Source organism: Aethalodelphis obliquidens, unplaced genomic scaffold, assembly GCF_003676395.1.
Source record: "Aethalodelphis obliquidens isolate GAN/ISIS:26980383/991018 unplaced genomic scaffold, ASM367639v1 scaffold121, whole genome shotgun sequence".
NCBI classification, from domain to species: domain Eukaryota; kingdom Metazoa; phylum Chordata; class Mammalia; order Artiodactyla; family Delphinidae; genus Aethalodelphis; species Aethalodelphis obliquidens.
In genome coordinates this window covers 1,176,614-1,191,631 of record NW_020838065.1, presented here as the reverse complement: position 1 = coordinate 1,191,631, position 15,018 = coordinate 1,176,614, and the positions used below count along the sequence as shown (strand labels likewise).

The 15,018-nt window shown below is 45.5% G+C and overlaps 1 pseudogene; it reads right to left on the bottom strand.

The window, feature by feature from the left end:
• Positions 1 to 221: 221 nt before the first annotated feature.
• On the bottom strand, positions 222 to 14,818 carry LOC113615619 (heat shock protein 90-5, chloroplastic-like; annotated as a pseudogene).
• Between the last annotated feature and the right edge of the window lie 200 nt (positions 14,819 to 15,018).

Here is a 15,018-nt window from a genome sequence, read left to right as displayed (position 1 = left end):
CGGCACAGCCCCAGGAGGCAGGTGCTGTGGTCCCCATTTCCCAGGTAGGGAATCACAGCTCTTGCAGGTCAAGCAAAACGTGCCCAGTGTCACACAGCTGGTGGCGTCATGGGCGCGGGGCCTGCGCCATCTCCATGTTCCCTGGGCCTCTGTGTGAAAGGATCCGGTGAGGTGAAGATGTGGTTCCCATGTGGTGGGTGCGACCTCCACCCAAGGGAACTCTAGGGGCTCCGGATGATCTGGAAGGGATTGTGGGTGCAGGAGGGCAGGTTGGGGTCAGCAGTGGTGTTCCCACTGGTGCCATGAAGGGTCAAAGGCGGTTCAGGGAGTGAAGAAAGCCCACAGCGGAAAGTGCCATGTGTGGCAGCTTCTGAGGCTCTCCCCGCAGTGCAGCTGGCTGCTGCGTCCAGTCCTCCCCTGACCCCCTGCCCACCATGGGACAGGGCCTCCATCCAGTCCAGCATCTTCCCACTCACAGTTAAGCAACATTTCAGCCATCACTAACTTCTTGATCACGTTCCTTCTCCACAAAAAGAGTCATGGGATGGCCAATAAATTGAGAGTTTCTTTTTTTTTTGGCTGTGCCCTGAGACATGTAGGCATGTAGGATCTTAGTTCCCTGACCAGGGATCGAACCTGTGCCCCCTACAGTGGACGTGTGAAGTCTTAACCACTGGACCACCAGGGAAGTCCCTGAGAGTGTTTCTTCATGATCTCCTTTATTCTTCTTTCCTCCAAGGACTTGGTTTGGTCTTCTTTCAGATACAGAATAATCTTTCTTCTACAGCCCATAGGTTTGCCTGTGTCAGTTCTAACCAGATGGTCCTTCTACAGAAGGCTCTAGGCATACTGCTCAATGTGTTTGGTGATAAAGACCACTTTCAGCAACCAAATAGGCAGAATAAAACTCGACACCAAACTGGTCAGTCACAGGGAGGCTTCGCACCAGCCTAAAAAGCCTCCATGAATGCTTTGGTCCCAGACTTGGTGATAGCACCAAGGGTATTGATCAAATCATCCTTGGTCATTCCTATTTTGGTACCCACAATAGTGAGGGTTTGATCTTACTTGTCTGGAGTGAGATTAATGTGCAGCTGTTTCCCAGAGTCTAGTTTACTGGGATCTGTCAAGCTTTCATATCATGATTTTGTCCAGAGCATCTGATGAATTTGAAATAAGCTCCCTCAGAAAGAGCTCTATTCGAGTAGAAAGTATTGATGCTCAGTAACATCAACTGGGCAATTTCTGCCTGAAAGGCAAACGTCTCAACCTCCTCCTCCGTCTTGGATCTGGGTTTTCTTAAGCGTCTTGGCTGAAGAACCACACGGGCTCTGCATCGACACAATGCCAGGACACAGAAGCAACTGAGCCTCCATCTTAAAGCAAGTGCAAACCCTTGCTCCCCGTTGCGGCCAGGCTTTTTGTAATTGACGTTATCAGTTAGATTTTCGTTGTGAAATAGATCGTGTGGAAGTAGATGAGGTGAAGGGTAAGAACTTATTTTCTCCTCGATCTTTCAGGCTCACTCCCAGAGCTCTTCTCTGATCTACTCTTAACTGTCTCCTGTCCCTCTCGATGTTTCCTGCGCATACACAGGTTAGGTGTTGAGAGATTGTTCACAAGTTTGACCAGGAGGTCTGAGCTGCCTTTCCTTTCCCTCACATGGGTCTGGGAGCTTGCTAATGAAGCCATAAGAGTAAACATGATCCTCATTAAAATATTTTATTGAGCACTTTCCTCAAAACAGTTTACTTACTTGAAAAGTAGCTAACGTGGAGTGCTTACTATGTGCCAAGTGTGGTTCTAAGCGGTTGTTGTGGATTAACTCACTTCACTCCATGCCATTTACTCACATGGAGGCAGAGAATCCTCTAGGGAGGGTGGCTCCGCCTCACCGAGCATCTCCCTCCTGGAGGGGAGCGCTGTGTCCACACTGATACACGTGGCCGAGACCTGGAGCTTGGAACCCTCCGTGGCCTCAGCAGCCATGTCATCAGGACCACACTCGCCATACTTGATCTCCCCTGAATTTCTGAAATAGGCAAGTTGGCATCTGGTACTATATGGTTCTCACCCTTGACTGTGTGTTAAAGTCACCTGCAGAATGAAAGCGAGCCTGCCTCATTCTCCAGCTCTGGTTTAAGAAGTTGGTGGCCCGGGCAAAGGCAGTTTTACAGTTTTAAAAGCACCCCCACTCCCGCCCGAGGGTTCTCATGAGTATCCAGGCTTGAGAACCAGCAGGTGTTAAGGTACTGATTTGAAGGCAGAGGTTAAAGTGATGGTGCTGGTCTGTGCTTGGCTCAGGGGCTTGTTTGCATCCCTTTCAAAGTTCACACCCAGAGGTGCTTCCTCAGAAGATTAGTTGGTTAGATGTGTGTTCTTAATCTGTCTTTTCACACATATGGGATCATGATGCTGTAACCTACATTTTTCCCAAGTGTGTTTAAAAATTGAATTATTTGATCGTTTGAAAGTTACATATAAATTTATATCCCTGGAGCTGCTGTGCAGTATGGGAAAAAACATTGCCGACATGCTTGCATACCTCTTTGTCCCCTGCCTTAAACCTGTGTCCTTCCCCCCAGAGGTGACTGCCCCTGGTTCTGACTTTTTATGTGCTTCTGAAAAATTCTACCATGGAAGTATGTATACCTAAGTACATAGTATTATTTTGCATTTTTAAAAATTATAAATGGCACACAGATGTATTCCTCAAAGTTTATTTATTTATTTATTTATTTTTGGCCGCACAGCACGGTTTGTGGGATCTTAGTTCCCCAACCAGAGACTGAACCCTCGCCCTCAACAGTGAAAGCACAGGCTCCTAACCACTGGACCGCCAGGGAATTCCCTTCCTCAGCATTTAAAATTCAGTATTGTTTGTGAGCCTTTGGACCTCATGTAGCTCAAGATGTGGCCTGAGCAGACTCTAGTTCTCCATTCTGCACTGTTGGACATTTAGGCAGTTTCCAGGTTTTTCCCTTAGAGCGCTGCTCTAAACATTTGTGAGCAGTCTTTACGCACAAGTGTGCAGGAGCTACTGTTGTAACCCATGTGCGTTTCAGTTTTACTACAGGTCAGGGTGCTCTCCAAAGGGGGTTGCATCCATTCTGCACCCATCTTGGCTGCCAGCTACCTGCCACTTCTTAGCACTTGATGTCATCAGAGTGCTTAATTTTTGATAGTCTGCTGGGTGCAAAAGTTTTTTTGTTTTTTAACATCTTTATTGGAGTATAATTGCTTTACAGGGTGCAGAAGTTTTAATTTGGGTTTCTCTTCTAGTCAGTGGAGGATCTTTGTATCCTCAAAGAGGCATCAAGAGCTTGGAATGCCCTATGGTTGGTGCTCAGGCCTGTGAGAAGGTGGGAACTAGCAGATACTTGGACTCCAAAGGAGGCACAGCCTGGGCGGGGAGGAAGTGCAGTACAGACACTGATGGACAGGGCAAGGTCTGTGCCGCTGAAGAGGCTGGAGCCAGCTGGCTACTGCTGCCGGCCTTGGAGAAAAGGAAATCAGCCCCTTCTGCCTTCTGCTTCCAATCTGCATCTAGTACTTTCCAACAGCAGAACCCAGCAGGAGGCTGGCTGGCTAAGGAGGCTGTGAAACGTAATTTACATAGTTCCAGACCCAGAATCACAAAACAGTATAGAAAAGTGGGCTTGTGGCTTAAAGGCGATGATGAATAACCCGCAGGCAGCAGGCTGCTGGCCGGGAGGCTGCCTGGAGGGTGGCACACCAGGGTCCCTGGACCTGCCACTGCTGAAGCGGGCATTCACAAGGAGAGAAATCAACTTCCATGCATGTGTTGTTTCCTTTTATTCATGGTTGAACCTAATTCTAACTCGTGCAAGTGTAATCAGAGGGAGAATCTAATATGTAGAAGGAGGAAATACATTAAATGGCTAAGTTGGTAAATTTAGGAGAAATTTCACCAGTCATTGAGAATGTGGGAGGGAGTGGATCTCATGGAGAGGGAAGGTTAGGAGGGAAAGGGGCAAACCCTGCACTGCCTTGCCGGAAGCCTTGCAGGGGAGATGATGATTCATAATAAACTGGGTGGCTTGGGGCAGACCCTCCCAGTCTCAGCTTTACCTGAACCGGGGTCCTCTAGGGATCCTGTGGTAATAATCTTGCCCTCACCGCCATCCTGGGAGGGGTGGAACAGAAAACCAACAGAAATTATTTGGGATTTTGGTTTTAAACTGCTACTTTAAAAATATGCACTGACTTGCCTTCCTTGTCTCTTTGCTCTCCAATTCTTGTGTCCCAGGTCCTCCTTTTGTGTTTTGGGGTTTTGTTTTGTGGCACATGCCCTTTAGAAACTCTCTTAGAGATGGTTCAGGGGAGGTTATCATTCTGAACTCCCCTCTGCCTGAAAATAGGTTTATTTTGATCTTATACTTGTGTTTAGTGTTGCCAACTAGAAGTCTGACGTCATCTTCTGATTCTTGTTCCTCTTGAGTAGGTTCTTCTTTCTGGAAGTTTTTAGGAGTAGTTATCTTTGGTGATTGGAAACATTGCCAGGATATGTCCAGATTTGAGTCTTTTTTTTTTTCTCCTACTTGGCACTGGGGAATCCTCTTTCGATTTGAAACTTGTGTCTTTTTTCAGCTCTGGGAAATTTTCTCCTGTTATCGTTTATTATTTACTCTTCTGATGACCTACTATGTTGGTTCTACAACACTGCCCCAAGTTCTTTGATGTTTCTCCCCTCAAGAGGTAGGGTCCATGTTCTCTTTCCCCCTCCTTGAGTCTGGCGGGTTTGTGATTGCTTCCATTAGTGGAGTATGGCAGAGGTGACATGCTGTGACTTCCAATGCCGGGCCATAAAGGCCAGGCAGCTTCACCTGCTTATCTGGGACACTGGCCCTTGGAGGCACCTTGGAAGCAGGCCTACCTTCTGAAGCCCCAGACCGGGGAGCCCTGGGCAGGCCTCCAGGTGACAGTCCCAGCTGGTCCCCTTCCTTAGCCATCGGAGCCCAGATGTGTGAGGGAAGAAGACATCTGGGCTCCCACATCAGGTGTTGAGGTCATCCCAGCAGAAGCCCCAGACGTTGTGGAGCAGATGAGGAGCAATCTGTGCTCTTTTCATATCCCTGACCCACAGAATCCATGAGCATAAAAAAGGATTGCTGGGAATTCCCTGGTGGTCCAGTGGTTAGGGCTCCGCGCTTTCACTGCATGGGGCACAGGTCTGATCACTGGTCAGGAAACTAAAATCCCATGTGCCATGCGACACAGCCAAAAAAAAAAAAAAAAAAAAATCCAAAAGCCCCACAAAAAGAGAAAAAAAAAAAAAAAAAAAAACATTCCAAATGCCCATCAATAGGTGAATGCATAAACAAATTGTTAGAAAAAAAGGTGGGGAGATTGCTGTTTTACACCACCAAGCTTTGGGTGGGCTTTTATGCAGTAGTAGATAATTGGAGCATACACACACCCCCACCCCTCCTCACCATCTCCTGATTCTCTCCTTCTAAGCTCCATTCGAGGGGAAAAAGTGTTGAAGTGGCCTTGGCCTTAATCATCCTGTGGTCTTGTGCTCTCGGTCATCTGATCGTTGGAAAACAGACATTTCCTACAGCAGATGTGAGCCTTTTGCCAGTGCCTTATGTTGACTCTGCCATTCAGATTGGTGATGTTTGGACTAATGTTGTACTGACCCTTGGAGACATGGCACCACCACTCTGGCCTCCTCCCACTTCTGGCAGGAAAGGGCAGTCCCTGCACATACAGGGCCACAGGGATGCATTATCAGGATAAGTGGCTGCTGACCTATCCCACCTACTTTAACATACCACAAGCATGCTGTGCAACTAGTAACCAGAGACGTTCTTCAGAGCATTGGGTGCCGAAGCCCAGGTCTTTGAGGACCGTGAGCGTTCCCCTTTCCAGTCTTGGGAAGGTTGGGTACAAAAATCCAAGCGATCAGCATAAGGTAGACTATGGCTCTCAGAGTGGGGTCCCAGAGGCACCAGGCCTACTGACCCAAACTGTTGGGGGCGGTGCCTGGGAATCTGCATTTTTAATAAGCATGTGAGGGGAGGCCTGTGCACACCACAGGTTGAGTCATGCTGTCCGAGTTAGCATTCTCTGGTGGCTTACACAAACCCACTACAAAACATTCTGAAAACCTATGATAATAGTAAAACAATCCAATAAAAGTAATGCTTTATCTGGTCTAGAATGAAACTGGGGAAATTTCAATATTCATCATCTTGGACACAAAATCCATTTGGTAATGGTATTCCCTACTCTCCCCCAGAAGGCAGACAAGCACAATATTGAAACTCTAAAGCCCATCCATCTCCTTAGCCAATCTCCACTTAAGGGTGGGTGCAAGGAACAGGGTTGGGATAAGCCCCAGAAAGCGCCCCCTGGTGGCTCATTCCTGCTAACACTCCAGAGTCAAATATAGAATCACTTACTAAGAAAATTTGCAAACTGAGGACGGAATCCAGTTGGAATTTTAATCTCATATTTTCTATCTCAGAGACCCAATGTCAGAGTTCTCTCAGTTTCCAAGAGCACAGCCTCCCTTGAAGGGAACTTCATTCGAGGGAGAGCCCCCAATTTTTCCTGGGCTGGTTTTTGAAGCCCCAGAGTTGTGGGTTGGAGCTACACTTTAAGCCAGCTCTGCAGCCTTGAGCGATCTGATTCAGGATTTTGATAAGGAGACTCTCTAAAATCTACTTATAGAAATTTCAACCTGGAATGCAAAAATAAACGTTTTTAGGATGCAGTCTAATTCTTAACATCATTACTTGAATTGCTTATGTTTCTGTTCATCCCTGCACATGATTTGGAAACAAATTTAATATCACCCAGAGTGTGCACAGCAATACAAGTTCCCTTAAATAAGCCAGCTCGCCATTTAAGTAAGAGGGTATCATCCCCCTGATGCGAGAGAGTCATGCCCCAGAAATGTTTATGACTGAAAAAGGATGAGACCCTCTCAAAGTAGAAACTTATCATATCAGGAACTGAAGTTTTCACCAAGGAAAGAAAAGACTGTGCTAAAAACAATCATGTGTGTTAATTGAAATAATTTATACGTAGTATCAATTCTGTTCTGCGTTTAAAAACAGAAATAATACATGCAGTTATTTAAAAATCAAATATACTGGGCTTCCCTGGTGGCACAGTGGTTGAGAGTCCGCCTGCCGATGCAGGGGATGTGGGTTCATGCCCCGGTCCGGGAAGATCCCACATGCCGTGGAGTGGCTGCGCCCGTGAGCCATGGCCACTGAGCCTGCGTGTCCAGAGCCTGTGCTCCGCAACGGGAGAGGCCACAACAGTGAGAGGCCCGCGTACCGCAAAAAAAAACCCCAAAAAACCCAAAATCAAATATACCACGCAGCGCAATGAAGAGTAGCCCCTGCTGGCCACAACTAGAGAAAGCCCGTGCGCAGCCAAAAATAAATAAATAAATAAATAATAAAATAAAAATCAAATATACCAAAGGCCATAGCAGCAGCAACAAAAATGACCACTCTCCCATGATCCCAGTTCCCTCCAGGGACAGTGATTTTCAACTCTTTTAGCTCTTTCTCCTGGCAGTTACTTTTGTATTTCTAAATGATATCCCTGTTTTGTCTTAATTTGTAAGTGTTCAGCATTATATATTCACTTCCTTGTGTGATGCTTGAGGTTTAGCTCTTTTACATCCGCCTTCTCTCCAACCTCCAAGTGTGATTATGTCCCTATTTTTAGCTAAATACATGATAATTATCAAGATGCAAATGTATTCTACTCTCAAGCCAGGTAGAGCGCCCCAGATACAGCACCCCGATTGTGCAGCTTTGAATTTTTTCTTGAGTTGACACTTGCCTCATTTTTAACTTAGAATATTTCCCATGTACAAATCCTCAGTTCTTCCTAAAGCTCCTTCACGTCATCTCCGCCTCCTTTCCCAGTCGTTCCCTCTCCGGCCCAGGGTGGCTGCCCGATGCCCAGGTCTTGGTTCTTTGCCCTCCTGAGTTGGAGCCACTTCTCCAGGGCCTCATTCTCTCTCTTCCCAGGCACAGCTTCCTAGTTTTGCTAGAATCTAAACTCTGACTCCTGGTGTGACCTTGGGTTCTCTTTCTACTCCCAACTCTAGAATAACCATAGACAGAACTCTAATCAAGCATCTACCTCAGGCTGTTACATGCACCCAACAGCTCCAGGCCCCTCCTGCCCAAACACACTGTAAAGAAAGTACTTTAACCTATACAACGTTATGTCAATTGTACCTCTGCAAAGCTGGGGGGAATTACATGAAATTTTAGATTGAAATAGTGACAAATGCGGTGGTTATAGACATATGGCTGTGCTTGAATCCTTCCTTCATCCTTTTCCAGATGTAGGAAAGGAGCAAGTCCAAATCCTGTGTGTCTCAGCGTAATCTTAAATAGGGGGTCATGTTACTGTCTGCCTCAGGACTGCTGGGAGTAATGCATGCATGAACCCATTACACGGAGTAATGTCTGTCTGCTACAGACGGAGCCCCCAGTAACTGTTGCTATTATTAAAAATTATTCTCATGCTAATTCTTTCTATTTTGTAACATAGACTCTCCGGTTGTGCAGATTAGTTTTGTGTCCCTCAGAAAAGTTGGTAGTTTTCTGTTTAAAAATTTCTATTTCTCATTACTTTCTTTTTCTTTTTTTGGCTGCGTTGGGTCTCCACCGCTGCGTGCGGACTTTCTCTAGTCGTGGCGAGCGAGGGCCACTCTTCGTTGCGGTGCCCAGGCTTCTCATTGCAGTGGCCTCTCTCATTGCAGAGCACAGGCTCTACGTGCGCGGGCCTCAGTAGCTGTGGCACGCGGGCTTCGGTAGCCGTAGCTCACGGACTCTAGAGCACAGGCTCAGCAGTTGTGGCGCACGGGCTTAGCTGCTCTGTGGCATGTGGGATCTTCCTGGACCAGGGCTTGAACCCGTGTCCCCTGCATTGGCAGGCGGATTCCCAACCACTGCGCCACCAGGGAAGCCCTCTCATGACTTTTATTCTAATTATTTTATTGTATGTTGAACTCAATCTAGTTTATTAAATCTTTTCTGTTATATTTTCTCATTTCTCTTTTAAAAATAGGCGATTTTTGTTTTGAATTAATTGAAATCCAGTATCTTTTTTACTTTCTAGTCATATCACCCTCAAACAATAAAAGATTTTCTATCTAAAAAGTAAAAGAAAGAAGGGCTTCATACATTGCAGTTGGGAGACTGCTAGCTGTCTCCTGGATACGTACTGTCTCCTTCTTCCCTCCTGTCAAAACCTAGATTTAATCTGGGGTGACCTTTTCTATCTCTCTTCCTGATGGTGGTTAGAAGTTAGTGGGAGTCATCAGGTGGTGCTTCTAGAATGTTCTTTGAAGGGGCTGGCTCAGCTGGAAGATCAACCTTCTGCCCCTGCCCCTGCTCCTTCTTGGGATGCCCACCTAATGTTTGGAAGTGCAGTGGCCATCTAAGACCATGAGGTGAACTTCAGAATGGCATCCCATGCTAGGGATGGCCTAGCAGAAAGGCAGAAGGAGCTGCTGGCTGCAGCCGTTCAGCTCCGCACACCTGATGCTGAACACTTCCTCTACCTGAGAGAAAAACAATATATAACAAAACAGAAACAGACTGGGACTTCCCTGGTGGTCCGGTGGTGAAGACTTTGCACTTCCACTGCAGGGGGATGCGGGTTCCAGTCCCTGGTCAGGGATTTAAGATCCCGCATGCCACGCGGCAGCTCAAAAAAACAAAAAGAAAAACAAAAAAAGAAACAGACTCACAGATACAGAGAACAAACTAGTGGTTACCGCAGGGGAGGGGGAGGGGAGGGGCAAAATCGGTGAAGGGGATTACGAGATACAAATTACTATGTATAAAATAAATAAGATACAAGGATGTAATGTACAGCACAGGGGATATAATCACTATGTTATAATAACTTTGTATGGTATGCAATCTATAAAAATATCGAATCACTGTTGTACACCTGAAACTAATATAATTTTGTAAGTCAACCATACTTCAATTAAAAAAATTAAAAGCCCTATGTGATTAAACCACAGATTGGCCTCTGTCACCAGCAGCCTGACTCAGTTTCTAACGGATGCGTGAGAGACTTCAATTATTTAATGAAAAGACTGCTTTCCCTAAAGGATGATTCTGAAGAGTCCCAGTTAACTATGAAGTGATGTACATTTACCCAAAAATGTGTCTGGGAGCTAATTCTTAACTCAGAAAGGTTCAAGCCTTATTTGTTTTTTATTTATTTATTTTTATTGAAGTATAGTTGATTTACAATGTGGTGTTAATTTCTGCTGTACAACTAAGTGATTCAGTTATACATATATATGCATTCTTCTTTTAATGTTTATTTTCTTATTAGTCATCCATTTTATACACATCAGTGTATACATGTCAATCCCTATATGCATTCTTTTTTAAAATATTCTTTTCCATTATGGTTTATCATAGGATATTAAATATAGTTTTCTCGTGCTATACAGTGGGATCAAGCTGTATTTGAAAGTAGAAAAGGAATCGCCGCATTTTCATGAAAAATGTTTACGATTCTGCAGTTATCTCTTGTATGCTCTGAGTCTCACCTAAGGGCTCGCGCATTTTACTCAGCTGTGATACCCCTCATCCTGTGTGCAGGGCGGTGTGGGGAGATGGCTCACCTGGCTCTCCCGCAAGCCCTTCCAGGTGTGCAGGGGCAGAACCCTGCTGGCATTTCTGCTTCTGTTTCCCATGCCTTTCCCATTTCCCTGAAGTTTTTCAGTGCTCTCCCCTCTACTCCCCCGAATGTTTGCGGCCCAACTTACTCTGGTCTGCCCCTGGATCTGTTCACTATTTGTAGAGCAAATTACACGCCCACCTCCCCAGACCACACAGATGGAAACCAGTGTCTTATTTTAGTTCTCTTTCCTTGAGTGCTATCTACTTCTGAACAGTCTTATCCTGTGGGTTTGGGGGTTTTGTTTTTTTCTGCTTTAGTTTTTCTGTTAGTCTGTACTCAACTTCCCGAAATTTCTCTCAACATTATGGGGTGTGTGTATGTGTGTGTGTGTGTGTGTGTGTTTTCTAATTAATGGGGTTTTTGGAGAGGGGAGAATTAGACACACGTGCCTTCTGTTGGGATCTGGTCTGTATTATTCTTCTGGCAATCAGTTGAGCTTTTCTTTGTGATGTAAAATGTAGATAAGCTCTTGCATTGTGATTGTACAGTTGGTCTTCAGAGGTGGAGCTCGATCTGTTTGCGTTAGATCAACCTTATTCTATTGCTCAGATACTCTATATTTTTCCTTTTTGTGGTTTGTGTGATGAACAATGAGAAAAAACAAATGAGGTTGTTTGTTTTAGAGTACTGTTGGTATTTCTGATAACTTTTTTTTTTTTTTTTTTGCGGTATGCGGGCCTCTCACTGCTGTGGCCTCTCCTGTTGCGGAGCACAGGCTCCGGATGCGCAGGCCCAGCGGCCACGGCTCACGGGCCCAGCCGCTCCGCGGTATGTGGGATCTTCCCGGACCGGGGCATGAAGCCGCGCCCCCTGCATCGGCAGGCGGACCCTCAACCACTGCGCCACCAGGGAAGCCCTCTGATAACTTTTTATTCATGCATAACCATAGGTGGTATTTTTTTAATGTTTTTTTTTCTAAGAGGCGTATGAAGAAGCGCTTGACTTTCTTCTTGTCTGTCTCTAGTCTTTAGTTTACCAGGCTGTCCTTATACTAACTAGAATGAAGCAGTCTTTGAGTGATTATATTGTTCCAACTGAATGAAAACAATCAGTACTAAGGAAAAATATCCATTGGGAGATCATGTAGATTACAGGCTAATAATTAGGGGAGATCTTAATAAGATATTGATTCTTTGAAAATAGGACATATTGACTTGCCTTTATCTACAAAACCACCCAGATTTGTGGTCAAATGTTAAACAAACTGCCTGCGCTAAGTCACTTTACTTAAAAAAAAATGTTTAATAAAATGTATATAAACATTAAATTGACCATTTTAACCATTTTTCAGCATACAGCTCAGTGGCATTAAGTTTTGCATTCACAGTTTTGTGCAACCATCACCACCATCTGTCTCTAGAATTTTTTCTTCATCCCAAACTGAAACTCTGTACCCATTAAACAGTAACTCCTCTTTCCCCGCTGCCCCAGCCCCTGTGAACCTCTATTCTACTTACTTTCTCTTAATTTGCCTATTCTAGATTCCACATTTAGTGGAATCATGTAATATTTATCCTTTCGGGTCTGGCTTATTTCTTTCAAGGTTAGGATTAGGGCTTCAATGTCACCAAGGTTAAAAAGTATCAGAATATGATGACCAAATAATATTCCATTATATGGATAGACCACATTTTGTTTATCTATTCATCTGCTGTTAGACACTTGGGTTGCTTCCACCTTTTGGCTATGGTGAATAAGGCTGCTGTGAATATGGGTGGACAAGTGTCTGAGTCCCTACTTTCACATCTTTTGGGGATAAACCTAAGGGTAGAATTGCTGGGTCATATAGTAATTCTGTGTTTAACTTTTTGAGGAACCTTCAAACAGGTGACCTGACTTCGCATGGTGCTGTAACCACTGGCATAGGCCCAGTCAGTCGGCCCTCCTTCCTGCAGGGTATTGCTGGATAGACCGGACTTGTGACCATGCCGCGCCCAAGCCGTGTCCCACTCACTCAGGGCTGGCTGCCCTCCCTGGGAGCACACGTGGAAAAGATACCTGTAAAGTGTTTCAGGAAGCAGGCCTGCTGTTGGTTTGATGGTCCATGAATTCCCAGCCTATGGGCAGTAAGGAGGTCACTTCCTGGCAAGTCAGGCATGTTGGTGAACTTGGGATCTCAAGAAAGACGAGGAACTGATGAGGATCTTAGATAATACTTCCTGCTTGACGGAAGTTGTGAAAACTATGACCATGGGGGCTTTACCAAGCCCCAGCCTCAGTGCCAAGGTCAAGTTTTGTCAACTGCCTAAAGAGACTCTAAGTATTAAAGAACAACTTTTGTTCCACCTCTGTAGGGAAAACATGCCAAATAGTACTGCACAGCAAGGTAATTATACACATTGAAAAACATGGTGAAGGTTCTTACCTCACTGGTGGAATTATTGGTTCCCTGACATGGTCTCAGGATGAACGGGTTGGCTTTTCCAAGGAGCAGTGTTGTTGGTGATGGAGCTGTAATTGTCCGAGGTACTTGCATGTGCTTTTGGATCATAGTATCTCATTGAGCAAATTCTGTTCAGTCCAAGCCTCTACCTTGACAGGCACACGGTCCTAGGACAGACGGAAACCAAGCAACTCTTCGTACTGGATGCCCTAGGGCACCTCCTCCATCCTCTTGGCTATTTTGAACCTCAGTGGCCTACAGAGGTGACCAAGTCCATGACACCCCCTTGTATTTATTGACTTCCCTGCCTCTCACTCTCATTTCCTTGGCCTCCATTTCTGTTTCGTTGGATTGTTTCTCAAAATAACCCACTTGCACACAAGCCCTGGCTGCAGCCACCACTTTCAAGGGTGGGGAGGACCTGGCCTAGAAGCCCATCTAGTCCAGCCTAAACCCTGATACCTAATACTTGTTCCCATCCCTGCCAAATGCAGAATATGACCAAAAGGGGAAACTGAGGAAGGCCCTGACCACAGTAAGTGTTGGACTCCATCTTTGCTTGGTTTCCTGCTCTGGGTTGGTTTTGTCAACATCAGCAGAGAACAGACAGCCCAGCTTTCAGAAAAAACAAAGTGTAATAGACTGGATCAACCAACACAGTCCTTTGGAAAACCACAAGTTCACAGATCAGTAACCAGCCCAAGCTGTGCACTGCTGCACCCAACCAGTTCTGAATGGACCACCCACGGGCTTCACTAATGGACCATTCAATTTTGTGTGTGGATTTTGGTTTTTGATCTTTTGGCTTTTGTAAGCCTTGCCTTTGTGCTTTGTTCAGGAGAAAGTCTTAAGAGAGGCTGTTCTCTCTGGCATGAAAAACATCAGTCCTATGGTCCCCATGCTCCAGCCTCAGGGAACCACTTTTTAAACTCCTCTAGTTGTTTCTTCCAACCCAGGATAATAGTGGTGGGAGGACACAGGCCCACAGAGACGCAGAGACCTAAGGAGCACCTGGCCCAGATGAGAGCAAAATGACACAGGACTCGGGTTTGGGGCTTGGGGTGGGTGTAGATCTTAGGCGCAGCATCATATCCTGGGGACAGAACATTTGAGAAGAGAAATGTGTTAGGTTAAGAAAAATGCACACAGAATATATTTGGCTTTAGGGTTTATTAAGGTGTATGTACGTCATGAGATGAACTTAGAAATAGTCTATGATATATCTGGAGAAACAGAATTAATAGATTTGTGAGGACATAGCTTGGTCCATGTACTAGTTTTCTTTTCTTTTTTTCATGTACTTGTTTTCTGTTGCTGCTGTAACAAATGTCTGCAAACGTGGTGGCTTAAACAACACAAGTTTAGTTCTTGCAGTTGTGTTGGTCAGAAGCCCAACCAACTGAAATCAAGGTGTCACCGGGGCCACAATCCTTTCTGGAGGCTCTAGGGGAGAACAGGGTGCTTGCTTATCCAGGTTGTGCCAGGATTCACTTCCTTGCGGACATAGGGCTGAGTCCCTGCTTCCTTGCTGGCTGTCAGCTTAGGGCCATCTCCCGCTTCCAGAGGCCACCCACATTCCTTGGGTCGTGACCTGCTTTCTCCATCTTCAAAGCCCGCAATAGTGGACAAGTCCTTCTTACACTTTGAACCTCTTCCATCATCACATCTCTCCGACTTCTGCTGCTGCTTTTGAGAGCCCATGTCATTACATTGGGCCAACATGGATAATCCAGGATAATCACCCTATTTTAAGGTCAGGTGATTAGCCATCCTAATTCCCCTTTTGCGATGTAACATTAACATATTCACGTGTGTGATGCCAGGGATTAGGATGTGGGTATCTCTGGGGACCATCATTCTTATTACCATGGTCCATAAGCTGAGACCTGGGTAAAGGTCTCGCCTGGACTGCTGAGTATTTA